The sequence below is a fragment of the Podarcis melisellensis genome, assembly GCF_964234715.1.
Source record: "Podarcis melisellensis genome assembly, chromosome: 11".
Lineage (NCBI taxonomy): Eukaryota > Metazoa > Chordata > Lepidosauria > Squamata > Lacertidae > Podarcis > Podarcis melisellensis.
Genome location: NC_138543.1, coordinates 14,637,017 through 14,664,465, shown reverse-complemented (window position 1 = coordinate 14,664,465; position 27,449 = coordinate 14,637,017). Strand labels below are relative to the sequence as shown.

At 44.9% G+C, this 27,449-nt stretch overlaps 1 long non-coding RNA gene across 1 annotated transcript in view; it reads left to right on the top strand.

The window, feature by feature from the left end:
• LOC309380711 overlaps nt 1-23,673 on the top strand; it is a 147,466-nt gene extending 123,793 nt beyond the window's left edge. The window contains exon 2 of the long non-coding RNA XR_014173063.1: nt 23,136-23,673. This is a non-coding gene — a long non-coding RNA (uncharacterized lncRNA). The remainder of the gene's footprint in view (nt 1-23,135) is intronic.
• Nucleotides 23,674-27,449: the final 3,776 nt, after the last annotated feature.

Sequence of the window (27,449 nt, the reverse complement as noted above, 5' to 3'; positions counted from 1 at the left end):
CCACCAGAAGGCCCTTGGAGCTGGACTTCAGTGTCTGGGCTTAACGATGGAGGCGGAGATGCTCCTTTAGGTATACTGCTGTCAGGGAACTGCCATCGGAGCCAGAGGCGGAGGGAAGGCTCCAGAGGGATGCCAGAGAGGGTCCCAGCAGGCAGAGAGGCAGCCCATCTGCTGGGGAAGGAAATCAGCGTAACACCAGTGGAGAAGGGGGGCAGATGGGGGAATCGGAGAGGAGGCTCCAGGACTCTTCACCGGAGACCAGCGGAGAGAGCACGGGTGCTCCGCTGCCCACACCCTTCCTGCGCAGAAGACATCCGTGCAGGGAGAGTAGGAGGAGACTTGGCGTCAAAGAACTTCTTTGCTGGAAGAAGTTCAAGAAACGCCCACTGACGGATTCTGCCAGCGACTGAAACAGCCACAAAGTGAAGGGCTGTCCAGAAAGAAAGGGTTCAACCAGGTAACCTAGCCAGGAGTGGCGGCAACTTACGCACGAGCAACCACTATAACCATTACAACTGGGCTGAGGCCATTTAGGGCTTTAAAGGTCTGAGCCAACACCCTTTTCAGATCTCTTTTTTTTTAAAATAATTTTTATTAGTTTTTACAACATAAAAAACGAAAACAACAACATACAAACAAACACAAAACGACTTCCCCAAGCCTCCCCTTCCCTGCATCCTTGTTTTAAAATTTTTCTTTTTAGCAATCCTTCATCCATTTTTATATTTAACTTTCTTTAAAAAAAATTTTAAGCTTAAACTTTAACAGCTGTAATTCTCTATTTCATACCCCTTGACATCTTTTAGCATTCCGAAATTTTACAACAGTTCTTAAGATAAACTTTAAATTTTTTCCAGTCCTCTTCCACTGTCTCTCTCCTCTGGTCACGGATTCTGCCGGTCATCTCTGCCAGTCCCATAAATTCAATCACCTTGGTCTGCCATTCTTCCAGAGTAGGTAGTTCTTGAGTCTTCCAATACTTTGCCAGAAGAATTCTTGCTGCTGAAGTTGCGTACATAAAGAATGTTCTATCTTTCTTTGGAATCGTTTGGCCGACCATGCCCAGGAGAAAGGCCTCCGGTTTCTTTGCGAATGTCCACTTAAGGATTTTCTTAATTTCATTATAGATCATTTCCCAGTAGGCCTTGATCCTTGGGCAGGTCCACCAAAGATGATAGAAGGTTCCTTCACATTCATTACATTTCCAGCAATTATTATTGGGCAAATGATATATCTTTGCAAGCTTGACTGGGGTCATGTACCACCTATAGATCATTTTCATTATGTTCTCTTTTAAGGCACTGCATGCCGTAAATTTAATACCTGTGGTCCATAACTGTTCCCAGTCTGCAAACATAATATCATGACCGATGTCTTGTGCCCACTTAATCATAGCTGATTTCACCGTTTCATCCTGTGTGTTCCATTTCAGCAGCAGGTTATACATTCTAGACAAGTTCTTAGTATTGGGCTCTAACAATTCTGTTTCTAACTTTGACCTCTCCTTCTGAAATCCTAATTTCCTGTCCTGCTTAAAAGTCTCATTAATCTGATGATAATGTAACCAGTCTCGAACTTTAGATTTTAGTTTCTCAAAACTCCGTAATTTAAGCTTTTCACCGTCATATTCTATAATTTCGCAATATTTCGGCCAATCTGAGTCCATATTGAGTTTTTTTACCGCCCTGGCTTCCATTGGTGACAACCACCTAGGGGTTTTACTTTCCAGCAAATCTTTGTACCGATTCCATACGTTATACAATGCTTTCCTAACAATATGGTTTTTAAAGCCTCTATGGACCTTAACCTTGTCATACCATAAATATGCGTGCCAGCCAAAATTGTTATCATACCCTTCCAGGTCCAAGATGTCTGTATTCTCAAGAAGTAGCCATTGTTTCAGCCAGCAAAAAGCTGCTGCTTCATAATAGAGCCTTACGTCCGGCAGGGCAAAGCCCCCTCTATCCTTTGCATCAGTCAAAATCTTAAATTTTATTCTGGGCTTTTTGCCCTGCCAGACAAATTTAGATATGTCTTTTTGCCACTTCTTAAAACAGTCCATCTTGTCCAGAATTTGCAGTGTCTGAAACAGAAACAACAATCTCGGCAATACATTCATCTTAATAACAGCAATACGGCCTAACAAGGAAAGTCTCAACCTAGACCATATATCCAGATCTTTCTTCACTTCCAACCAACATTTCTCGTAATTATCTTTAAATAGATTCACATTCTTAGATGTTAAATTCACCCCTAGGTATTTTACTTTTTTCGTTATTTCCAAACCAGTTTCTCTTTGAAAACTATCTTTTTCCCCTATCGTTAGGTTTTTTCCCAGCACCTTTGTCTTCTGTTTATTTAGTTTAAAACCTGCTACTTGACCAAATATTTCAATTAGTTCTAGAACTCTTTTTGTACTGGCTTCTGGCTGTTGCAATGTCAAAACTAGGTCATCTGCAAATGCTCTTAACTTATAATGTTTGGCTCCGACCTGTATTCCTTTAACCAGCTGGTCCCTTCTAATCATATTCAACAAAACCTCCAGGACCGATATGAATAATAGAGGGGATATTGGGCATCCCTGTCGTGTCCCTTTCTCTATTGGGATCTCGTCCATAACCACACCATTCACTATTAATTTAGCTTTTTGCTCAAAATATATTGCACCTATACCGTTTTCAAAACTTTGGCCTACCCCCATCCCTTGGAGATTCCTCTTCATAAAGCTCCAACAAATATTGTCAAAGGCTTTCTCCGCATCCACAAAGATCAACACTGCTTTTCTATTTATGTCAGTCTCCAACAGTTCCAAAATGTCTATAATGTTCCTCACATTGTCTGACATATGTCTTCCTGGGAGAAAGCCTGTTTGGTCCGTGTGAATCTCCTCTAACAAAACTTTTTAAAATCTTTTTGCTAAAATGTCTGCAAAAATTTTGTAATCCACATTCAGAAGTGATATAGAGCGGTAGTTCTTAACTTGATGTTTTTCAGTTTCTGTCTTCGGTATAAGTGAGATGAATGCTTCTTTCCACGATTCGGGAGCCTTTTTCCCCTCCAGGATTTGGTTACAAACTTCTTTCAATGGTTGTATCAGCCATTCCTTCAGTGCTTTATAGTATCTCGCAGTCAGCCCGTCTGGTCCTGGTGATTTTCCCAGTTGCATATTCTGAATGGCACCCTCTATTTCTTGGTCTGTGATCTTCTCATTTAGAATCCTTTTGTTTTTTTCTGAAATTTTTGGCAGTCCATATTTTTTAATAAATTCTTCTATCTCTTGTTCATTTTTTGGCCCTTGTGCATACAATTTCTTAAAAAAGCTTTGAAAACAATTACTTATCTCATTTGGTTTATTAATAGATTTCCCATCTACCTCGAGGGATGTCACAGTATTCAACTTTTGTCTTTTTTTCAATTGCCATGACAGTAGTTTCCCACATTTATCTGCTGACTCGAAAGTCTTTTGCCTCATTTGTTTTATTTTCCATTCTATTTCTTGGTTCATCAGTTCCATATATTGTGCCTGGTAAAACTTTATTTCTCTTAAAATCTCCTGCGACTTAGGTTTAGATCTCAATTTCTTCTCTCCTTCTTTCATTAATTTCCAGATTACTAGAAATCCACATTTGGTCAATTCTAGTCCATGTCATTTTTGCCTCAGAGAAAAAGGTCCCCTCCCTTTCCAGAGGGTTCCTTGTTCTCCAGATATCAATCAGGTCCATGGTATCAGTCAGTTCAAAAAAAGTCTTTGGTAGTCTCCCATCCTTTGATAGTACTTGCCTTTGCGCCTTATCCATGTTTGTGGAGACAACTCCATTCATATCGCCCATCATTATAATTTTAAAGTCCATAAAGTCCATTAAAGTCTCATGCAACTTCTTGAAGAACTCGGCCTTCCCCTCATTGGGTGCGTAGACTCCTACAATCAAAATCTTTTCTCCTTGAGTTTGAATTTCCACTGCCAGATATCTTCCTTGTTCATCCTTAAAGATCATTTTTGGTTCCAATTTTTCCTTAACATAGATCACCACCCCTCTTTTCTTGACTTTATCTGAAGAAATAAATTCCAATCCTTTTCTTGACTTTATCTGAAGAAATAAATTCCAACCCTAATCTCTTATTTGTCAAAAGTTTTCTATGTGTCCTGGCAATGTGGGTACCCTTTTCAGATCTCTTCCACAGTTTGTATACTAAACTCAGAACTCCTCCAAAGGTTTTCTTTCTTCTTTCCTTTTAGCTCTTGTTATGTGCAGATTTATGGGATGCAGGTGGCGCTGTGGTCTAAACCACTGAGCCTAGGGCTTGCCAATCGGAAGGTCAGCAGTTCAAATTCCCACGACTGAGTGAGCTCCTGCCAACCTAGCAGTTCGAAAGCACAAAGCACATCAAAGTGCAAGTAGATAAATAGGTACCGCTCCGGCAGGTAGGTAAACGGCGTTTCCGTGCGCTGCTCTGGTTTCGCCAGAAGTGGCTTAGTCCTGCTGGCCACATGACCTAGAAATACTGTCTGTGGACAAATGTCAGCTCCCTCAGCCAGTAAAGTGAGATGAACGCCGCAACCTCAGAGTCGTTCGCGACTGGGCTTAACTGTCAGGGGTCATATGTGCAGATTTTACAAGATGCATTGCCCCTATGGTGACACTTTGTTGATCGTCTGTTAGCCCATGTTGTGGACTGAGAAGACCAGAGTGAATCAGCATGAATGGATTCTGAACACAGATTCTGAGGGACATGGTCATTCTTTCAGCTACAAGCTTCCATGCCTCTGACTGTGCTCACTTGCAAACAAACGTGCACACAACACAGTTGTCCCCTGGTTCCTGAACAGCTTAATTGTCAAACAAATTGGCTCCTGAACGCTGCAAACCCAGAAGTAAGTTTTCAAATGTTTTTCAGAAGCCAAATGTCCAACACTGCTTCTGTAGCCAATCGGAATCTGTGCCTTGGTTTTCGAATGGTTTCAGGAGTCGAACACACTCCTGGAATGGATTAAGTTCAGGAACCAAGGTACCACTGTAGTTAGCTTCTGTAGCTGAATGTTACAAAAACTCGCCATCACTCAACACCTATCTTTTGGGGAAGTCCTTTGAAAAGAGCTCAGCAATTCTTTCAAACTAGTAAAGATCTGTCACGGCGCCTGTGGGCTTTTACGAAGCTTGTGTCCCAGCAGTCAGAAGTCACATGGCACGGTGAACTCATAAAAGGAAGCATCCTGCTGTGCTATCACCTTGGGTTGCCCAAACAGGATTTTTAATATAGCCCAGTTATTTCATGAATGAACTCAATAGAAAATATTTTCTACCTCCTCTCAGACACCAATTGTAGGGTAACCCACAAGGTCTCACTTTTTGCCCTAGTAGCAATGAAAATCCAGACAGGAGTTAATTAATGAGATTGGAGTTGACTGCATTGAACCATCGTACCTTTTAACAAGCAATGTTTTAAGTTAAATTTTACCCTTTCGATATGTAGTTTTTATCACTGTTACATGTGATTTGTGTAGTATTTTTAAGATGCAGGTTTTCTATGCGATTCTAGACAGCAACGTAATTTTATGCAGTATTTTATGTATTACACTAAATAATTCAGCTGCAGTGCAAGTCTCCGGACAATTTACATAAATGTAGAATATGCAAATAAGCTGTTCTCCTTCCTTCCTTAGAGGAGGAGGTGGCATCTCGTCATGCCTGTGATCTGATTCTGTGTTGATTCCCTTGAATATAGACGTAGCCTTTGGCTGATCAATGGGCTTGTTTCTTTCCTCCCCCTGCCCTGCCTCTGCCTGCAACAGTTTCCTTCCTTTCCATTCACCAGAAATATCTGCTCTGCTTGGTACGACATGGTACTTGCTTGCATAAGCACTAGGAGAACCAAAGAGGGATTTCTCTTAAAGAAACAATGTTTAGCATCCTAAAATCCTTAATGCTGCTGTGGGGCTCTATTTCTTCCCATTCTATTCTCCATTATTAAGCATCATGGGTAATAGTAATAATAATAATAATAATAATAATAATAGTAATAATAATAACAACAACAATAATAATATAAAAATACTACGACATGGTACTTGCTTGCATAAGCACTAGGAGAACCAAAGAGGGATTTCTCTTAAAGAAACAATGTTTAGCATCCTAAAATCCTTAATGCTGCTGTGGGGCTCTATTTCTTCCCATTCTATTCTCCATTATTAAGCATCATGGGTAATAGTAATAATAATAATAATAATAATAATAATAATAATAATAATAATAACAACAACAACAACAACAACAACAATAATATAAAAATACTACTACTACTACTACCACTACTACTACTACTAATAATTTATTATTTATACCCCGCCCATCTGGCTGGGTTAGCTGTTTCATGAGAGGAGAGCCCCAAACCCAAGGCAAAACAAAATCCCTTTAATGAAGAACCAGTGCACATGGGCGCATGCTTTTGTGGAATGCTATGCTCTGGAGGGTTCAGCTGGTGCCTTCATTATGTTGCTGCTAATTAATTAATTAAATTTGTATAACGCCCACCGTCCATACATCTCAGGGCGGTTCACAACATATACACCTTTAAAAAGGTAAAGGGACCCCTGACCGTTAGGTCCAGTCGTGGCCGACTCAGGTTGCAGCGCTCATCTCGCTTTATTGGCCGAAGAAGCCGGAGTACAGCTTCTGGGTCATGTGGCCAGCAGGACTAAGCCGCTTCTGGCGAACCAGAGCAGCGCAGGGAAATGCTGTTACCTTCCCACCGGAGCGGTACCTATTTATCTACTTGCGCTTTGACGTGCTTTTGAACTGTCCCAGATTTGTAGAAGCTGTCCTGGCTTCTGATTTCATCCCATAATGTCCCACTTTTCCTTAGGATGTCCCTATTTTCATCAGAGTAGTGTTGGAGGGTACAGAGTTAACGTGACCCCTGAGCCAAGGAGATGAGAAACTATAGAACTTTTAGAAGACATCTGAAGGCAGCCCTGTATAGGGAAGTTTTTTTTTATGTTCAATGTTTTATTATGTTTTCACATGTGTTGCAACCTTCCCATTGTGGCTGGGGCACAACTGTTGCTGTTGTTTAAAAGGACATCCCTATTTTCATCGGAGAAATGTTGGAGGGTATGCATATAACAGTTATGTAACAGCTATGTGGCAGCGATTCAGCAGCTGAAGTTATTCCTGGCATACAGATCCAGTGATGAGAGGATATCTTCACCTGCTGAATTGCAGCTTGATAGCAACTGTCAAAGCCACAGGAACCCCATAAAAAGAAAGAAAGAAAGAAAGAAAGAAAGAAAGAAAGAAAGAAAGAAAGAAAGAAAGAAAGAAAGAAAGAAAGCTGGCAGCCTTACTTCTTTTTCTTTCAGACTTTGAAGAGTTAAGCAAAGAGCCAAACGCTATAAATAGCTAAATGCATAAGCTTTTGAAATATTTTCTGGGAGAGTGACAGGACTTTCTCACACTCCAACCTGCCAAAGCCCTTGTTAAAAAGAACAGCTGCACCTTGGGAGCTTGTCATGCGTTTTCTGTTCTTCCTTTCGCTCACTCGTCATTTGTGAAAATATTTGGATTTTTAAAAGGGTCTTTTGTTTCTCAAGAGCGAATCTGCTCCTTCTGTTTATTCTCTACCTGCAGTCCCAGGGCTCTGCTTTTTGGCAACCCCACTGTGACGTTACAAACAAAGGATTCGATTTTTTTCGGTTGTGTAATTAAGTGGAAGGGGCAGATGAACCCTTAAGCAAATATCATGTTTTGATACCAATGTCTTCAGCAATAAAGGACAAGAAAGAAAAAGTAAAGAAAATAAAGAATACAGAAGCAGAATTGTTAGTGAACAGAAGAGCTTTTTCAGATTTCTCTGAGCTTCTATCAGCTGCGAGTAAAGAATGCCATTGTTTGTTCTGCATTGTCTATTATTCTCCGGGTACCCAATTTGGCTGAAGCAGATCCTAAATGCTGGATCACATTTTGTTTCCTAGAGTTGTGTCCAATCTGGCAAAGTGTAGCAAATGGAAAGGAATCAGCCAAGGGCCCGACTGAATGTCCATCGACTGGGGTCAGGGCCATCTTTACTTGGGGGTGTAAGGGGTGTGGGGAGCCCGGGCGCTGAATTCTGGGGGGTGCCAGGCGCCTGCCGCTGAAGCCACCTGTGATGGCCTGGGATTTGGATTCGGATGCTGAACCTGAAGAATCCCAGCTTGCACAGGATTCCCCGCCTCCAGAACCAGCTGAGCCAAGGGCTGGGGCATGACCCTGAAGGGTCCTCACCTGTGCTGGATCCTCAGGTGCAGACATCAGCTGAGTCTGCTCGGGCTCCTGAGGGGGTGGAGGACCCATTGCCTGCAGGTGCTCCACTCTCAGCCCTGGCAGAGGAAGCTGAGGTTGCCTCTGGGTCCAGTAACCCTCCAGCCTCTCCAGAGCTGCAGAGGCTCAGGGCAGAGAGGCGGAGGGAACTAAGTTCCCGCAGGAGGAGTGCTCACCTCCAGGCCAGGAGAGGTGAGTCACCTGTGCCTCAGGGCAGATAAAAGCTGGCCAGCCCCAGTCCCAAGTTGTGGGAGCAACTTCGTTGGTTGACAGTTCCTGCCTGAACCCTGTCCTGCTATCCTGCTGGAGCTTCTGACCTCAACCGACGTCCTGCCCTGCATCCAGCTTCAACTTTTACGGACTGCCTCCATACTGCACCTTCGACCTCGGACTGGACTCAGACCTCGCCTCTTGGTTAGCCCACGGGACCAGCACACCACCTAAGTGTGTTGTATTGAGCTGCTATGCGGCACCTTTGACACAACTGATGTCGCACCAAATGCAGGGAGAGCTCTCTGGAAAGTCTCGCTCACCAAAGCTGGGAGCAGGAGGAGTGGCAGGAAAGAGGGAGAGACAGACAGAAAGAGAATGCGCCTATCTAGCAAACGGGAGTTCGCACAGGCTCTGGAAGAAGAGCTCATATATGCGTGCTCGCAAGGGCCATCCCAGCTCCTCTAGAAATAAGGTTGCTCCCACAATGAAAGGCTGCCCCAGATGGCTCTCGCATGCATGCGCACAATGCCCACACACCTCATCTTTCAGACACCTCCCTACGACCATAAGCGCATGCATGTAGTGTTTACGCTGACTCCCAATGTGTTCTTTGTCTTCTTTAGAAAAGCTGCTTTAAAACAAAACATACAGACACACAAAAACCACCTTTTGGAGCTGCGCAGGCGTGAGCTCTATTTATCAAATGATAATAGTGAAATAAGCATAATAAAAGTTAATGCGGGGGCAAAACTAAATTTGGGGGCGCTGGGCGGATCTTTGCACCCCGGCGGCGCATATGCCCTGGCTGGGGTGCAGCTAATATAAACCAGTGTGACGTGTAAGAAATGGGGATGTTTTTGAATTGTGGGTGTGGAAACAGAGATGCACAAGAAACCACTGTATATTAGAATGGGGGGGGGGTGTCCGTGCATTAACACACCTGTGCAAAAGCCATCTGATTTCAAAGAACGGTTTTCTCTGAAAACAAAATGGCAACCAGCTATATCCTAAAGAAACTATGAATTCTCTCATCCTTTTAGCTGCCCTTTTCTGTTGATGTATAAATCCTGCTTGAAGGACAGCCAGCATTCACTGTTCTAAATATGTCTATTCTGGTCCTTCAACAACATTCTTAACCAATGGGTAACTTCTGTAGGCTAAAGAATTATAATGAGCTTGCCCGCACGTATTTTGTTAGCCCCCAAACAGAAAACGAACGAGGTCCCAACCAAAGAAGAATGGCAACTTAAGTTGACACAATATGCACAGCTTGCAGACTTGACATATAGAGTAAGAGAACAAGAAGAACATACATTTAGAGAAGATTGGAAATATTGAATATATGGGAAACAACTGTGTACAGCTGAAAACGCTGGCAGCATTGAGATAAATTCAACAGTGTAAATAAGTTTTGATGGATTTAATAATTGAATACTGAATGGTATGGTTTTTTGTAAAATATGCAGGGATTTATGATATGTAAAATGAACAATGGAAAGAGAAGATGGGAAGTCATTTAAGGATGTAAAAATGAGTACTTTAAATTGTAGATATGTGTGTGTGTATATATATATATATATATATATATATTTGCTTTCGTAGATTTTCACGGGTACAGGAATGCAGGTTTTGGTGTCCTCGGGTGTCTTCCCGTGTAAAAGTTGGGGTGTCTAGGCGACGTTTCGACGAGGTCTCACTCGTCATCTTCAGGCTGGTGCTTTCGGCTTCTTGTTACTGGAACAGAGCAGGATCTCAGTGTTTGAGTTCCTATAAATACTGTTGAGGGGGTGTGGTGTATAGCCTCCAATGTTCTGCCCAGAACATTGGAGGCTATACACCACACCCCCTCAACAGTATTTATAGGAACTCAAACACTGAGATCCTGCTCTGTTCCAGTAACAAGAAGCCGAAAGCACCAGCCTGAAGATGACGAGTGAGACCTCGTCGAAACGTCGCCTAGACACCCCAACTTTTACACGGGAAGACACCCGAGGACACCAAAACCTGCATATATATATATATATATATATATATATATATATATATATATATGTTTGTAGGTGGTAGACAGCCTAAACTCCTGGGTCTAGTAAGTGCTAGAATTTAATCAATGCATGAAATGTTAACATCAGGAAATATCCAGGCCTATGTTTGTATTAGGACAGACCTAGGTCCATTAAGCTGTGTGTTAGACACTTCTAAATTCCCTAATCAACAAGTGTTGAAGCTAATTAAGCTAGACCCCTGCAGCATGTTTGTGTGTGGTTTTCTCCCAACATAAAATATGGCCATTGCGTATATTCATTCTCATAATCTTTGTATCTATGGGCCGTCTGAATGGGTTCACCAATATGAAGTCATACGGGTAGAATCCTTTAGTCTTTTCTTCCCTATATTGGGGGGTGGGGCCTGAGGTGGTGTCTCACTCCCCTGCGGTGGCAATTCCAGGGGCCCCCTCTTTTTTTTTAAAAGATATTTATTAAAGTTTCAAAAAATTATATAAAAACAAAACAATACAAACAAAACGCAAACAAAAACAAGTATAATTTCAATCCCTTATTTTCTTATAACTTACTTCCCCGACCTTCTCATACCTCCCCTTTCTGTATTCCAATTTCTAATTATTAGTTCAGCAAATCCTCTCCCTTATTTTTCATTTAATTTTTAACCTTTCTTTTCTTTTTACTTAATCATTACAGCTGAAAACCACTTAATTTCTAAACCAACGTCATTCTAACATTCATTAATTTTGCAATGTTTCCTAAGATAATCCTTAAATTTCTTCCAATCTTCTTCCGCCGTCTCTCTTCCCTGGTCTCGGATTCTGCCAGTCATTTCTGCCAGTCCCATATAGTCAACCACCTTCATCTCTTAAAGGGGTAGTATAATGGGTGTCACTGGCCATACACTGAAAGGTCGTGTGGGGATATGGGCTGCGGCTGCCTGCAACACTTACATCTTGCAGAGCACCCCCATATCCCATTTACCCTGATGAGACCCAGTTCCCCCCAGCTGGGGGGCTGGGATGGACACACGCCCAAGGCCTAAGCCAAGGTCTTCCTACATTCGGAAGCTTAATAAAGTTGTGGCCTAATTTTAATTCCATATAACATTGTCAGAGTCTTTATTCCTTCCTTATGATCCCTGGGGGCTGGGGCTGTTGCCGCCTGGTCATACCAATATACAGGCGTTTCATTATTCCTTCTAAGCTGAGCGATCGAGTGATTGCATTTTTAGGCTGCTTTGCATTCAAATGAATTGCAAAGCGGCTTACAAACAATGAACAACAGCAGCAAGCAACATAACAAGAGAACATCGCAGTCATAGCACAAAATGTCACATTTACAATGCTACACATTATTATTATTTTGAGGGGGGAAATAGTGTGGCAGCAGAGTAATTATTATGAAGTTTGCATTTAAAAACCCCCACAGATGTTGACATGTGCACTGTTCTACTACAAATACTACGAACATGAAACTGATGAGAAACACGTCAACACATCCTACTGAACCTTGTAGTTACATCACTGTGGAACTCCCAGTAACTGTCGATGAGGTAAAGTATTGTGCTACATACCCAAGTCTCGACATTTCACATGACCCTATGGAGAGATATGGCTGTCATGTCCTGCCAGACTATAACCCCCTGGGAATATGGGCTTGTGGTTTATTAAACGGAGGCTTTCCTGGGAGAGGAACATGTTTACTCAATCAGGCCTTGCAGAATTAAATAAAAGCTTAGAATAAATCCCAATTAAATGTTGCGTAATTATTTCCACAGAACAGGAGGAAGTCACTTTCCCTGAGACATAATTGAGGAACAAATCTTGAATGTTGTAAATTGAAGGGAACAGGACAATCTAACCTCTGTCTAGGTATCTATTTAATAGTACAGGGCAATGCTTTCCAAATAATGGGGCAAAACCTGCCAAGTCATATATCACAGAGGCCTTGTAGCTGAGGCAGTAGGCACTAAAGTCAGGGGAGGTTGCTGAGACACACTTCAGACGTACGGTAAATGAGTGACCCCAAAGCAAAGACTGCTGAGTTATACAGGTTTATTTAAATTTAAAAAATGACAAAGACTCAGGCCTTTAATGTTATGTTCTCTCATAGGGGTAGAAAGTAAAATTATTTATTCACTATTCTGTCATTAGTCTCTTGTTCTTTCTTGCAATGGATGTGCAAAATTCTTCAAACAAAGCAGCTATTGGTTTAAGTGGGGACAAACATGAAGAATACTGTGAAATAGAAGTGGATTGAACAGCTGCCACCCACCCCCCAAATAGAGAAAAAATATGTGTCTTCTGTCTCACGTTTGCTACAGTCCTGTGGCTGCTATCAGGGAGTATGTCCCACTGAACTCAGGAGGTAAAGGTAAAGGACCCCTGGAAAGTTAAGCCCAGTCTAAAGTGACTAAGGGGTGCAGTGCTCATCCCACTTTCAGGCTGAGGGAGCCAGCGGTTATCCACAAACAGCTTTCCAGGTCATGTGGCCAGCTTGACTGAACCACTTCTGGCACAAAGGGACACCGTGACGGAAACCAGAGTGCACAGAAACACCGTTTAATTTCCCGCCACAGTGGTACCTATTTGTCTACTTGCACTGGTGTGCTTTCAAACTGCTAGTTGGCAGAAGCTGGGACAGAGCAACATGAGCTCACCCCATTGCAGGGATTTGAACCATTGACCTTCTGATTGGCAAGCCCAAGAGACTCAGTGGTTTAGACCACAGCTCCACCTGTGTCCCAAATAAACAATCACACAATCACTGATAGGCCACCTGCCATTGTGAGGCTCAAAGCAATGAAGATGATGCCTACCCAGCTGTTGCGTGTTGAGTCCCACAAGCCACCCCCAAATAAACTCACACTTCACACATCAATTTTGTTTAGGTTTTTGGCATAATTTTGGCCACAACTTTATTCAAATACAAAACGTGAGTGGTTGCTTAGGCATTGGTTATGACTATCTGTCCTTGCCCTCAGGGACAGAGCTGGCCTTCCGGACACCAACGGAAGCCAGCGTGGGAAACAAGTATTGGGTGAGAATGAAGCTGGGAAATCAGACTAACATCTCTCACCCTCATGTTCCGGTGGGTACTTGACCGGCCCAAGTCCGACTCCGGGGACAAGGACGAAAGAATGTCAAGCCCCTGGATTTCCTTTAACGGAATTCCCATTCGCATCATTTGGAGGGGTAGGCACTTACCCCTCCAAGCACCACTTAACCAATGCCTAACCGCCATGGAGCCCTCAGCTCCCCGCCAACCACTCACAGCCCCAGCCAAGATCTCAGCTTGGCCACCACTGCACTTATCCAAGCTTCATTCCCAGAAGCCGACAGGTGCACTCCATCAACTCTAAAAAGGGCTGCCGCTTGAAAGGTGATGTCGGGATGAAAAATCACCTCTCCACCCAATTCCACAATCTTTCTGGAAACCGCAGCATTGATGCGCTTCCTGGCCCTTTCGATAGCTGCTGGGGAACGACTGCCCGTCCAAGCACGTCTCTGTAATAGCTTGGACCAAAATAGTTTTGCTGTGGGTACCATTGCCCGCACCGTTTCCAGGTCACCCAAGATAGCAGCACGCAATGAGAAACAGTCCGTTGAAACCAGGTCGTTCTCCCCCAGCTGCACCACGATAGCAGCTGGCGGCCCTTCCAATAGCAGCTGGTTCCGAATCCGAGGCAAAAACTCTGACCAGCGCATTCCCCTTCTGGATAGCCAGGACAACCGTACGTGCGAAGGAAGACCGAGACCTGGACCCAATCCCGACTGTCGTGCCGCGACACCAGCCCAATGGATGATGCTGTGCCCCACCATCCATATGCGCACAGTACCCATACCTGGGACAAAATGAACAGAAGAAACAAAATAAGACACCAAACCATCAACGCACATATCCCCTAAACGCATTCGATTTCCAACGACCCAAATCCTTTATTCTGGCTGCTGACAAGCCCCAGTGAGCAGCCGTCGTGGCAGCCCCTATTCTAAAGGAATGGGGGGCGAAATTGCTAGCCGTGCCACCACAGGCCACAATTGCTTTACGCAATACCCTCGCAAATTGGTGTCTAGATAAAGGCAACCCATTCTCATGCCGAAGCAGCGGACCATCCCCTTGCGTTCTCAACTCCAGGTATTTGCTGACGTCCCTGACTGGGCAAGGGCCCGCCTCCCCCGTGGCAGGGAGTCGAATTATGGCACCCCTGCCCCCTTGATCTGTCTTCGAATGTCTAATAGTAATTCTCAATTCAGCAGGAAAGAGCTGAATGTCCTGGAGCAGAAGGCCCCTAGCACGACCGTCCCTGTGGTCTTCCACTACCAACTCACCCACTCTCAGTGCGCCAAAGAATGCCACGGAAAAGGCAGCCGTGAATAGGCGAGCCTCATACCCAGACCAACAAACCAATCTAAGCTTTTTGCGCAACCTGCTCAGTAAGTCAAAGGTGATGGGGTGCCGGTTTGCTGGCCTGGAGGGGCAAATTCTGCCCCATCCCTCGAGCGCCTTGCGAACAACAAACTTCGCACAAGGGTCTTTATCAAAATATGTTTTGCAGAAGAAGGCTATAGCAGCCGCTTGCATCCTAAGTGTCCTGGCTGCACGTCCCAATTGAAACAAGTGCGCCAAGTACTTCAACACCTGCGAAGAGGTGGGTGGGACCCCAGACGCCACACTGTCAGATAAGCTGACAAATGCCAAGAAATCAGCCCAGGCTTTTTCATAAGATCTGAGGGTGGAAGGGGAAACCGATGCCGCTACTCCCTGAAAAACTAATTGCTGCCAAGGTTCCAGAGATGATCCGGGAAATATTCCGGACGTATCCGTGCCTCTGGAACCAGGAACCTGAACCGCTCCATCTGAAAACGGGACAGAGCATCAGCAATATCGTTAGACACCCCTGGGATAAAACGCGCCGAGAAAACTATATTATAACGTAAACAATGCAACACGAAGTCCCGCAGCAGGGCCGAGACCCTGGGGGAGCGCGAAGATAATTTGGCCAGGACATTCACCACTGCCTGGTTGTCCGTCCAGAAGCAGACACGACGGTTCCTGAACTCCTCGACCCACAAATGCACTGCCACTGCAATTGGAAAAAACTCGAGAAAAGTTAGGTCACGCGTGATCTCTCTTCCCTGCCACCCAGGTGGCCAACGTTGAGCACACCAGCGACCTTTCCAGAAAAGGCCGAATCCTAAGGAGCCGGCGGCATCTGATTGTACCTGGAAATCATTATGCAAGTTCAAGGTGTCCTGCCATAATGAAACTCCATTGAATTCCTCCAGGAATTCCAGCCAGATGCGAAGATCGGTCTTCACCTCCTGGGAAAGGCGAACCCGGTGGTGTGGAAACCTTAACCCAGCAGTAAGACGTGCCAAGCGTGAACAGAAGGGGCGCCCAGGCGCCACCACCCTGCAAGCGAAATTCAAGTGTCCCAAAAGCGACTGGAGTTGCCTGAGGGACACTTTTTTCAAAGGAAGCAGCTCCTCTATAACCTTCCTCAAAGCTTCCAGCTTGTCCGCAGGGAGGCTAGACGTTTGCTCGACCGTATCCAAAAGGATACCCAAGTAAGTGAGCTGGGTCGAAGGACCCTCTGTCTTGTCAGCGGCAAGCGGGACCCCCAATTCTTGCGTAAGATCGGCAAAGGCCTGCAACAGCACCGAGCAATCGCCGGTGCTGTTCTCAGAAGCCAGTAAAAAATCATCCAAATAATGTGTGACTCCGCCCAGTCCTGTTTTAGACTTCAGGGCCCACTCCAAAAAAGTGCTGAATGTTTCAAAAGCGGCACACGCTATTGAACAGCCCATAGGCATGGCTTTGTCAAAATAATACTTGTCCTCAAACTGGAAACCTAGCAGCCAAAAATCATCTGGATGAATTGGCAAAAGGCGAAATGCCGATTCAATATCACATTTTGCCAATAAGGCCCCACGACCAAACTTCCGAATCATTTTGATCGCTTGATCGAGAGAAGCATACTTCACGGAGCAGAGCTCCGTTGGAATAACGTCATTAACTGACGTACCTGCAGGGTGTGATAGGTTGTGAATTAAGCGATATTCACCCGGGGCCTTTTTTGGCACGATACCTAGCGGGGATATATGCAAATTACGAATGGGTGGTGCGTCAAAGGGATCAGCCATGCGATGCATAGCCACTTCCTTTGCTATTTTCTTGCGGGCGACCATAGGTAGCTCACGAATTGATTTTTGGTTAGCAGGATTCCGTGCCACGGGAGACATGGCTACCGGAATCCTAAAGCCAACGGAAAAACCATCATTCAAATAGGCCGCAGCCTCCCTGTTGGGATAAGACTGTAGCCAAAGCTGTAGGACCTGCAAACGAATAGGGGTGTGGGCTAAGGATAACAATACACTACTTTGCTGGTGCTGCAGCTGCAGTAGAGGGGGTTGGTTTGGGGGTTTGCTGAGAACCCCCTCTGCCTCCACGAAAGGGCTGCCGTCCACTAAAGCAAGCAGACGCTGCGTGTGCGCTGCCGCATCTGTCGCAACTGTGGGCGTACTTACACCCCTGGCGCTGACATGACCCCTTATTAAATTCCCAGCATAGCATACGGCGGCTAGGTCTGAAAGCCGCCGGCTTGGGCTTCTGCTGTTCCGGCACACCTTTGTCAATAAATGGGGCCACATGGGTGGTCCACACATCGAGATCCCTACGATCCCATCGAGCCGACGGGATCCTGGCCGCCCGACGCCTAAAATTCTCATCGTATTTTATCGCCGCTTTTTCACCAGCTTTGGTGAAGGCGGAGCGAACGATGGATAAATAAACAAACAAGTGAAGAGATCTCCTAGGGTAAGCTGCTACCACTACGCCGGCGAAGACTTGGAAACAATCAAGCCAGTGCTCGAAAGTTCTGTCAATCGTGGGATTGCCCACGCGCTTTTTGGAGAAATTGACTTTCTCCTGGTCCTCAGATGGTGGGGCCAGTTTAAACATATCTACATACCGGCCGTTGAGTATCCTAGACCGCAGTTTCGTCGCCAAGTGTGAACCCGGAATAATGTCTCTGGCCGAGTTGGTAGAGACCTTAACTTCCGGTACCAGCACACCATCCCTACACTCTTGTACTGCCCCATATTTCGCCCGGTGAGCATTGGCCCTCCTTTCCCAAGCCCACCTGGGGAGCCCCGAAGTCGCCTCGCCGAAACCCCAATAAAGTTCTATTGAGCTACCCACCTCATCGTCAGAACTAGAAGACGTACCAGTATAAGAAGAAGAAGAGTCCTCCCTTCTGCGTTTTGCATGCTTCCGGGAAGATCTTCTCTGGCGACGCTTTCCGCCCAAAGATCTCCTGGCAGGAACTGGAAGGCTATCCTCCATGGAGGATCCCGAGTCAAGGTCTTGCTGTGAAGTACCTGGAGCCACAGAAGAAGATACAACATGTGATGTGCCTGAACCCGAAGCCACCTCTACTAAAGGCTGGACCGCCCTGCTCCGACGGGAAGCAGGCGTCGCAGGGGTCTTTCCCTGAGACACCCTTCTGGAAGACAGCCTAGTTCTACGCGAACGGGCACGAGTAGTAGGTAAGCATGAGGGTTGGGGAAGCCGGGGAACCACCCGAGCATTACTAGTTGATGGCCCTTCTCCCTCATGATCGCTAGATAGTGATGAGGCTGGCGATGATGGCACCAACGGCAGAGGTGGCCTTGTAGAGGGCCGAGTGGAACAACGTTGGAGTACACCATCCAATTCAGCCGCAAAACGAGACATGGCCGCTGGATCATCGGCTATGCCTGCCATAAATGACTGAACCCGCCCAATCGATTGATTCGGGGCAGGTGAACGCAATGCTTGGGAAGGACCCCTGATAGGTCGCTTTGCAGTAGAAGACTGGCCAGTTCGGGCAGCAGCCTTCTTCGGGGCCATACCTACTAGTTTAAAAACAAAGAAGGACAAGGAGGGCCCTGATTAAAAAACCCAAGCAAAGCTGTCAACCTTGCTAAAGAATTGACCAAACCAACCAAAAGGCCTTTATTAATTATTAATTAATTAATTAATTAATTACAAGAACAGTGCGCCCCCTAAAGCTGTCCTGCAGGGCAGTAGCAGTCCCTGCAGTGCAGTAGCAGTACCAGGCCAAGCCACCGAGTGGACCTATACAAGGTTAATTACAGCAAGCCGCTATACCAAGGCCACCCAGCAGGTGGCACTGTTTGACCTGAACAAGTACTATAGAGCTGCAGTGCTGCGCTGAGCCACTAGGGGAGCTCAGGAGCAGGCAGCCTGCAATAGCTCTCCACGGCCACTAGAGGGCCAGCCAGCAGTCAGGAGACAAACGCTGGCAAACAAGATGGAGGACCCCAATGAACCAGGAGGTCCCCAATTAGAAAAAATACAGACCGGGGCTAGGCCTCGGCCTGCACGCCTTCAATGCGCCCGCGCGGTTAGCGGGCCGCGCCGTCGCGCCGCCCGGGCTCCTCCGATCAAGCGGGAGCCGGCCGCAGGCCCCGCCGCGCCAAGGCAAAAATTTCTTTCTTCCCCCCCCCACAGAGGCCCGAGAGAATAGCGCGGCAGCCGCGCCAGCAGAGCCAGAAGCGGGAGCGCTCCAACACCACCCGACCAGGTAAGGCAGAAGGGTGGATGGGGGTCGGGAGGGGGAGACAAACCCCGCCGTGCCCCGCGGCCGCGAGGCCACGATCGCTGCCGAGGAGGGGGGGGAGGCGCGGCGCGTCCGCGGCCTACCGAGAGCAGCCGCGAGGCCCTCCTCACTCCCCGGGGCCTCCAAACACCGGGGCCTGCCGATAGAAAGGGCCGGGCCTTAAGGCCGCCGCAAGGCCCAAACAAAAAAGGGGGGGAGGCGGATGAAAGGGGAAGAGAGACGGCCGCGATCCGCCGCCGCAGCGTTAGCAACCCGGGGGGGGTGTTCCGACGGCCCTAAAAGCGGCCGCAAACCTGCCCCCACTAGGCCTCCCCCAGGCCGGGGGGGGGGTCCCCACCCTCAGCCTTCTAGGACCTAGCCAGGGGTTGCTAAATTAAAATTAAAATGAAATAAACGAATAAAAAGGGGTAAAATGAATGAAACAACCAACGGAAATAGAAGAGAGAAGGCAAAGGGAAATTCAGAAAAGGAATATAGGGGGGGATAAGGTCAGAGAGCAGAAATAAAGGCAAGAAATCAGGGAATTAGTCAGGCTTAATACAACCGTCTTTAAGCTGCTCCTTGATCCAGTTCAAAACGGCCAAGAGGGCGTTCCCTCTTCAGTCCCCAGTATATATAGCCTCTAACCCCTCCTCCAATTTGCCAAATTAATCTTCCCCTAGCAACCCATTTAACCCTTAAATGCTTGGGTTGCTAGCAATTTGCCAAGTCATTGTAGGGGTGGCCTGTTCCCCAACCGCAACACGTGCTCTCTGTTTAGGGAGAACACGCTTTGCCATTGGCTGTGGGTTTCTTGTGATGTCACAAAAGCACTTGGCAACTGAGTGGTTATAAAGGCAGGCCACAGGGTGTGAAATTAACGGCATGTAATGCCTTAAAAGAAAATATTATGAAAATGATTTATAGGTGGTACATGACACCAGTCAAGCTTGCAAAAATATACCATTTGCCTGATAATAAATGTTGGAAATGTATAAGGAAACTGAGGGAACATTCTTTCACCTCTGGTGGACGTGCCCAAAGGTTAAGGCTTTCTGGGAAATGATCTATAATGAACTGAAAAAGGTATTTAAGTATACCTTCCTTAAGAAACCAGAGGCCTTTCTCTTGGGCATTGTCGGCCAGATGGTGCTAAAGAAGGATAGAACTTTCTTTATGTATGCAACAACAGCAGCAAGAATACTCATCGCAAAGTACTGAAAGACACAAGATTTGCCCACCCGGGAAGAATGGCAGATGCAATTGATAGACTACATGGAATTGGCAGAAATGACTGGCAGAATCCAAGACACGGGAGAAGAACAAACGGAAGAGGATTGGAAGAAATTTAAAGACTATCTGCAAAAACATTGCAAAATATTTGAATGTTAAAGTGGTGCAGGATATAAAGATAGTGCGGCATTAGTGACATAGTTGAAAGGAATATGCAAAGTTGTTTTATGAGCAATAAGTAAAGAAATATAGCAAAATTAATCAATGTTAAAATGATGGGGGATTAGAAGATAAGTGGTTAGTAGCGGTAATGGTTAATTTAAAAGAAAATAAGCAATATTAAAATTAGTCAAAATAAAGGAAGGATTTGCTGAAAATAAATCAGAAATTGGAATACAGAAAGGGGAGGTGTGAGGAAGTTGGGAAGGTAAGCTACAAGAAACTAAGATTTGAATTTATATGTTTCTTTTTGTTTCTTATGTTTTATACTGTGTTTTGTCTGTTATTGTGTTGTTTTGTTTTGTTATGATAAAAATTTGTTGAAACTCTAATAAAAATTCTTTAAAAATATATATATATATACAGGCAGGCCACAGGGAAAGCCCTTTTTTATTTACAGCAGGAAACACCTGGCAGTGGATGTGACATTCAGCCCTGCCCAAGTTTCTTCCACTTGGAGGAGGCAAACTGGTGAGTGGAAGGAGGCAATCCTCTGGCAGTGGGATTTTATGGAGCAATAATAAGGCAAGTTTGCTTCCTTGAAGGCTGCTGGTATCTGTGGCTGGAAGCTGGTGGACATCTCATGATGGACCTAACAGCTTCTGGCAAAATGATCAGGATTCAGGGAAGATGATCTTACTTGGCTACAAGTGATCGCCAAAAATAAATAATTTTAAATCTTCATATCCTCCATGACTAACACTTAGCTGTTTATACCAAAACATAGTATAATTCATGTGGACTTTTTCACTGTCTCACTGGCCTGAGTGTTGAATCTAAGATTGGTACATATTTCATTCATGTTAAGATGCCTGTTGTCTGCAATGAGCCCTTGGACAACCATTGATTGGAGGTGAGTGGAAGCTCCAGCTGCTTCTTTCAACGTATTTTATTTCAATGGCAAAATATGCAAGAATTTGTTTAGACCCATTCCAGATGCTCCACTGAACTATATGACCTCAGAGCCAGTGCTGCAAATATATTTGAGGCATGATGTATCCCTCAGTGCCTTACAGCTGGCACTGCACTGCAGGCTCATATTTCGCTTGCCTGGGTTATTACTTCTTTGCTAGGACCAAAAAAACGGTAAAATACAGAGCATTACACAAACGGCATACTTGAACTTTGTACACAGAAACAGACTGTCAGCTCGAAGTATCGCTAGACCCAAAGTAACGTTGACTTAAGATTCAGACTTAAGATTTAGCTTGTACAGCGGGTTAGTTTCACTGCGTCATTGGTGAGATTTTGCCTCACCACATTTCAGCCACACTTTTGCAGCTCTTTGTACTGGAGAGCCTCCTTCCTGGTGCACGAAACCTCACTGCCTGTAGATTTCCAGTTATTTGTTGGGCTGGAACAAATAACTGGAAGTTATATTGTGAAAGCAGAAATCCTTGCACTGATGGGATGTGGCAGTTAAGTATCACCCTCTATTTCTCACAGTGTCCAGGCAAACGCCTCTGAAGTGATTACAAGCAGAGTGTAAGTTCAACAGATTGCTCCTTTTTGCTTTGTTCCCAAGATAAGAACCTGGAGGTAGATCTGGAGATGAAGTTTAGCTGTCATGGCTAACATGAGGCGCTTCCATGGGCAGAGCTGGGATCCAGAAGGTTAGTGGAACATTGTGTTTATGAGTGGCTTAGTAGGAAAGGGAGGCGACAACAGCCGCAAGGATGCTACTAGGCCAGAGATGAAAGAAGACAAAGTCCCCACCAGAGAGGAATGGCAAATCAAGCTGTTGGACTATGCTGAAATGGCAAAACTGACTGGAAAGCTCAGGAACCAAGAAGACAAAAACTTTAAGAAAGAATGAGAAAATTTATAATTTATTTAAAGGTAAAGGGACCCCGACCATTAGGTCCAGTCGCGGAAAACTCTGGGGTTGAGATGCTCATCTCACTTTACTGGCTGAGGGAGCCAGCGTACAGGTTCCGGGTCATGTGGCCAGCATGGCTTAGCCGCTTCTGGCGAACCAGAGCAGCGCACGGAAACACCGTTTACCTTCCCGCTGGAGTGGTACCTATTTATCTCCTTGCACTTGGACATGCTTTTAAACTGCTAGGTTGGCAGGAGCTGGGACCAAGCAACAGGAGCTCACCCCATCGCGGGGATTCGAACCGCCAATCTTCTGATCGGCAAGCCCTATGCTCTGTGGTTTAACCCACAGCGCCACCTGCATCCCATAATTTATTTAGGAGACTGCTATAAGCAGATGAAACCATTAGCAGGATTTTAATAACACTTGTAATGCAACAAACACTGTGGACAATATGGATTGATTCAAAATATAGATTACAAAATAATATGCAGTTGAAAATTTTGACAACAAGACCCATGGAGGGGATGGTGGGAAGTCTCGAGTTTCAGAGCAATCTCTATATACGGATATGTATTTGATATTGTGTTTATATTTGTAAAATCAAATAAAAAAGATTTCAAAAATAAAGTAGGGAAGGGAGGAGTTGTTGCAGCCCCTCTTTTGCACATGTTGTATGTTCAATATGCTCTAGCTGCAAACATAGCATTCTAGACACCATATTGGGCTGGTCTTTTCCCTTCCAGGTTCACATTTCTGCTGCCGAAATCAGGACTGACCCAAGACTTTTTGCCACCTGAGGCAAAGAACGAGGTGGTGCCTCTGCTCCCATTTGTATGTACAGCAGCTGACTGAACTGGCAGCGGAAACTTTACCTCAACGATGACAAAGGGGTCATCGTTCCCAATGCACCTGAGGAGCTAGTTTGGGGTACATTACCGGGCTGTGGCACACACAGTTCTGAACTCCGACAGAGGAGAATGACCAGAATGCTTAGGAGGAATGGCCAGTGTTGGGATGCTACTCTACATCCTCATTCTCATCAGGCCAATTACCTCATCTCCCGTATGGTAGGGTCGGCCTTGACTGAATATGCCACCCCTTCCTGGTGCCTCACTCCATCACAAACTTGCCAATGCTGACACATTTGTTTTTCTGCCTCAGTGGAGATATAACTACTGGTAGGGTGAGATGGCACAAAGATGGCGAACCTTCTACACTCTTCATAAACTGCAAGCCTTTTCATTGCCAATATCATTATTAAAATAAAAGCACTGAGAGCTGTACTGTGTCTGAAGACCAGCAATAATTGTGCACTGTGTGGGGGCCCAAGTGGGCATAGTTACAGGCATCTGTTGTTGATACAGCTTGCTATCAGAAGCAGAGCAGAAGGATATTATCTCAGAAGTAAGACTAGAAGCATTTTCCCTCAGAAAGACACAGCTCTTCATCCTGCAACTTTCCATTTCCTCTCTAGCCCACAAGGCTGCCCAGAATAAGGCAAAACCCATAGGACACATTATGACACTCGAAGTGTTTGAGTATGGTGCTCAACGTGTTTGTTTATTATGGCATGCCTTTGTATTTGCAGGATGAATGGGGGCTTTCTGTGTCAGTCCTCTCATCTCAGTTTATTAACTTATGCTACAGAAGTTACATATTCCAATGATAATAATGTTCAACAAATTTCACCCAGGTTATCGAGCACTGGGACAAAGGCCTGCTTCTCACTGAGGTGATAAATTTGTGCCTGGTATATATTCCTGGCATGTAGAAAACTTTTTGTTGTTTAGTTGTTTAGTCATGTCCGACTTTTCGTGACTCCATGGACCAGAGCATGCCAGGCACTCCTGTCTTCCACTACCTCCCACAGTTTGGTCAAACTCATGTTAGTAGCCTCGAGAACACTGTCCAACCATCTCGTCCTCTGTCTTCCCCTTCTCCTTGTACCCTCAATCTTTCCCAGCATCAGGGTCTTTTCCAGGGAGTCATCTCTTCTCATGATGTGGCCAAAGTATTGAAGCCTCAGCTTCAAGACCTGTCCTTCCAGTGAGCACTCAGGGTTGATTTCCTTCAGAATGGATAGGTTTGATCTTCTTGCAGTCCATGGGACTCTCAAGGGTCTCCTCCTACTTGATGCCAAAGAGGGGGGTTCTATCCTACCCTATCTTTCCCCCACGACATGATCCGGTTTTCTTTTTTGCACCGAAGTGTCTTTTCTTGAATGGTGAGACACCAAAAGACTTCTAAAAGGCAACAAGTGAACAGCTCTGTTTTGAGCTTCCATATTGCTTGCTATGAGAGCACAGCATGCTACCGACACCAATTAGATCCCTGCTGTCTCTGTTCCACAACTTTCTGTAATTTACCATGGATACCTCTCTTCCCCAACAAATCGAGCTCAAAGCCACATCATTGGTTGTGCAGTTCCAGAGATACAGCATGTGTAAAGACTGGGATCAGGTGGATCCATGGCCCCCTGGGACAGCAGCTTCTAGGAAAAGACTATGGGTTCACGGGTAGATAGGTCTCCTTTATTTCTTATTTACTTGCAATGAGATACTTTCCTTCACTTAAGAACTTTCCTGTATTACTGTTCATGCATATTCGTCAGAGTGAGGCTAGATGCCTTCTAAAGAACCCAGCATGATCCATTGGAAAAGCAGCCTTTTTTCAGAAAAAGTCCCTCAACAGAGAACTGTCAAAGGTCAGTTTCTATGTGTTTAGAAATCGTATAATCTGTTCACTAGGTGGCACTGGACATAGTTGTAGCTGGACAAAATCAGAAGTTTCCTTTGGCTGTTCTGCTTTAAAACAAATGAAGAGTTCTTGTTTACTTTCCCTACTGATGTGTCTTCTGTGCCTTCCATGGCTCTAAGGTCAGACCCTGGCTTGTTGAGACAGCTGGTATATCAGGGGAGAGTTAGGTGATGGTTAGTGACAATTTCTTTGATGGCCCCTTTTCTACATCATGCTACTAGCTCCTTGACTCCCTTGTCAATCAGGGTAGAAATAAATCTTTTGCAGTTTTTGTCAGAATATGGCTTCCCGTATTGGATCCCAGGGAGGGGCATCAGCTTCAAGGACTACCAGCCAGCTCTGGGCGGTTCTCCCTATCATTAATTTGTTCCCCCCAAAAATATTCATTTTAGAGCCTGACAGGACACTAAAAGTGGAGTGGGGTGTTTCTCAAAACACTGCCAACTACAACTTAAATACTATTCAGGGTTGACCATACTATAATATCTGAATTGCTGCTTCTGGGAAACAAGAAATAGGGTCTGGGGTGGCCACTTCATAATGGATTTTCTCCTTCTTCTCATTATGTGAACAGTTTCTTAGCATCCAGTTCAGTATCAGAGGCAGAGCAGTTGAAAAGGAACATATTTTAAGATGGAATTTGGGGGAGGAAGAAAGCATGGGTTAAGTCACATCAAACTGGCTTCAGAAATCTTCCATTAAAAGCCCGCTTTCTACTGGGAATTAATAAATGGGATGATGCATAACAATGAAATAGAAAGAGAGAGATTGAACTATTTGCAAATGGCAGTTTCCCTCGTGAATTTGTGTCAGATACCAGCTCAGAACTAAAAGTTTGTGAACTGATCAGTAAAAATACAGTAGTCAGTTGGAAAATATGAGGTTGAACACAACTAAGTTTTACTGATAGACCCAGTGCTTTTTTTCTAAAAAAAATGTTTAGGGGTACTCTCATTTTGACTCAAGAAAATCACCATTTTATAGTTCAAATTGGGGAAAATAAAGACAGTAAATGGACAAAAGTACAAAGATTCACAAAATGTTTAGGGGTATGCGTACCCCTGAATCTCCCCAGAAAAAAACACTGGTTAGACCCATTCAAATTAATGGACCTAAACTGGGCATGTCCATTAATTTGGATGGGTCTAACTCTGAGTATGAGTAACTTTGGATAAAACCCACATACAACTTAATAGGAGGACTGAAAACAAATGGATACTAAGTCTTGCAGACTGAGATCTAATTCATACAGTATCCAAGCAGTGTAACAGGAACAAAAACTGTGTGAGGATCTCTGCTTCTTTGTATAGTTATCTTACAAGTTCAGTGAAATAAGTGTTTGCCTCAGAAATTTAGAAGAAAAAGCTTGAAACTGTGGGGGGTGTTTATGTTGAGAGCTTTGAAAAACATAGAAAGCCAGCCCGCCCGCCCACCGCTGCCATATCTTGAAAATTAAAATCCTATCCAAAATTGTTCTCTGAGCACTTATGACCATTCTGAATATAAGAACATGCAATTCAGTTTGTTAGTTTCAGAGATACAGTGGTGCCTCGGGTTACAGACGCTCCAGGTTACAGACGCTTCAGGCTATAGACTCTGCTAACCCAGAAATAATACCTCAGGTTAAGATCTTTGCTTCAGGATGAGAACAGAAATCGTGCAGCGGCAACAGGAGGCCCCATTAGCTAAAGTGTTGCTTCAGGTTAAGAACAGTTTCAGGTTAAGAATGGACCTCCAGAACGAATTAAGTTCTTAACCCGAGGTACCACTGTATACTTGATGCAAACAGAAACCAATCTGCCATTTTCCAATAATGTGGCTTTCACCCAAGTTTGGAGCTTTCAGTGTGTTTACCATAGTTACCAAATTAACTTACCCTGCAGTTTTCAACCTTCTATTCTAAATGTCTGGCTTGGGCTTAAAATACTATCGCCACGTATGAGATGGCACTGATATGGTCAGTCAAGTTTTCCAACCACATCAAGAAACGTCCCCCAGTCATAATGAGGGGTTTCCTTAGTAGGGTTAGAATTATTCTGAACATCTGTTTACACAGTTACCTAAGTTCCTAGAGAGGGATTTAGGTTCCTTGAAGCAATCATATTACTAGGATAACAAGAGCTATTGAGATGTTGTGCTTAGAGCGTTGGACTAAATTTTTGAAGTCGTAAGTTCAAATCCCCAGTCAGCCATGAAGCTCATGGGGTGATTTGGGGACAGTCACTATCTTCTCCCAGGTGGTTACCATGAAGATAAAATGTGAGGCATCTTGTGTGCTGCTTGAGCTTGGAGGAAAGGTG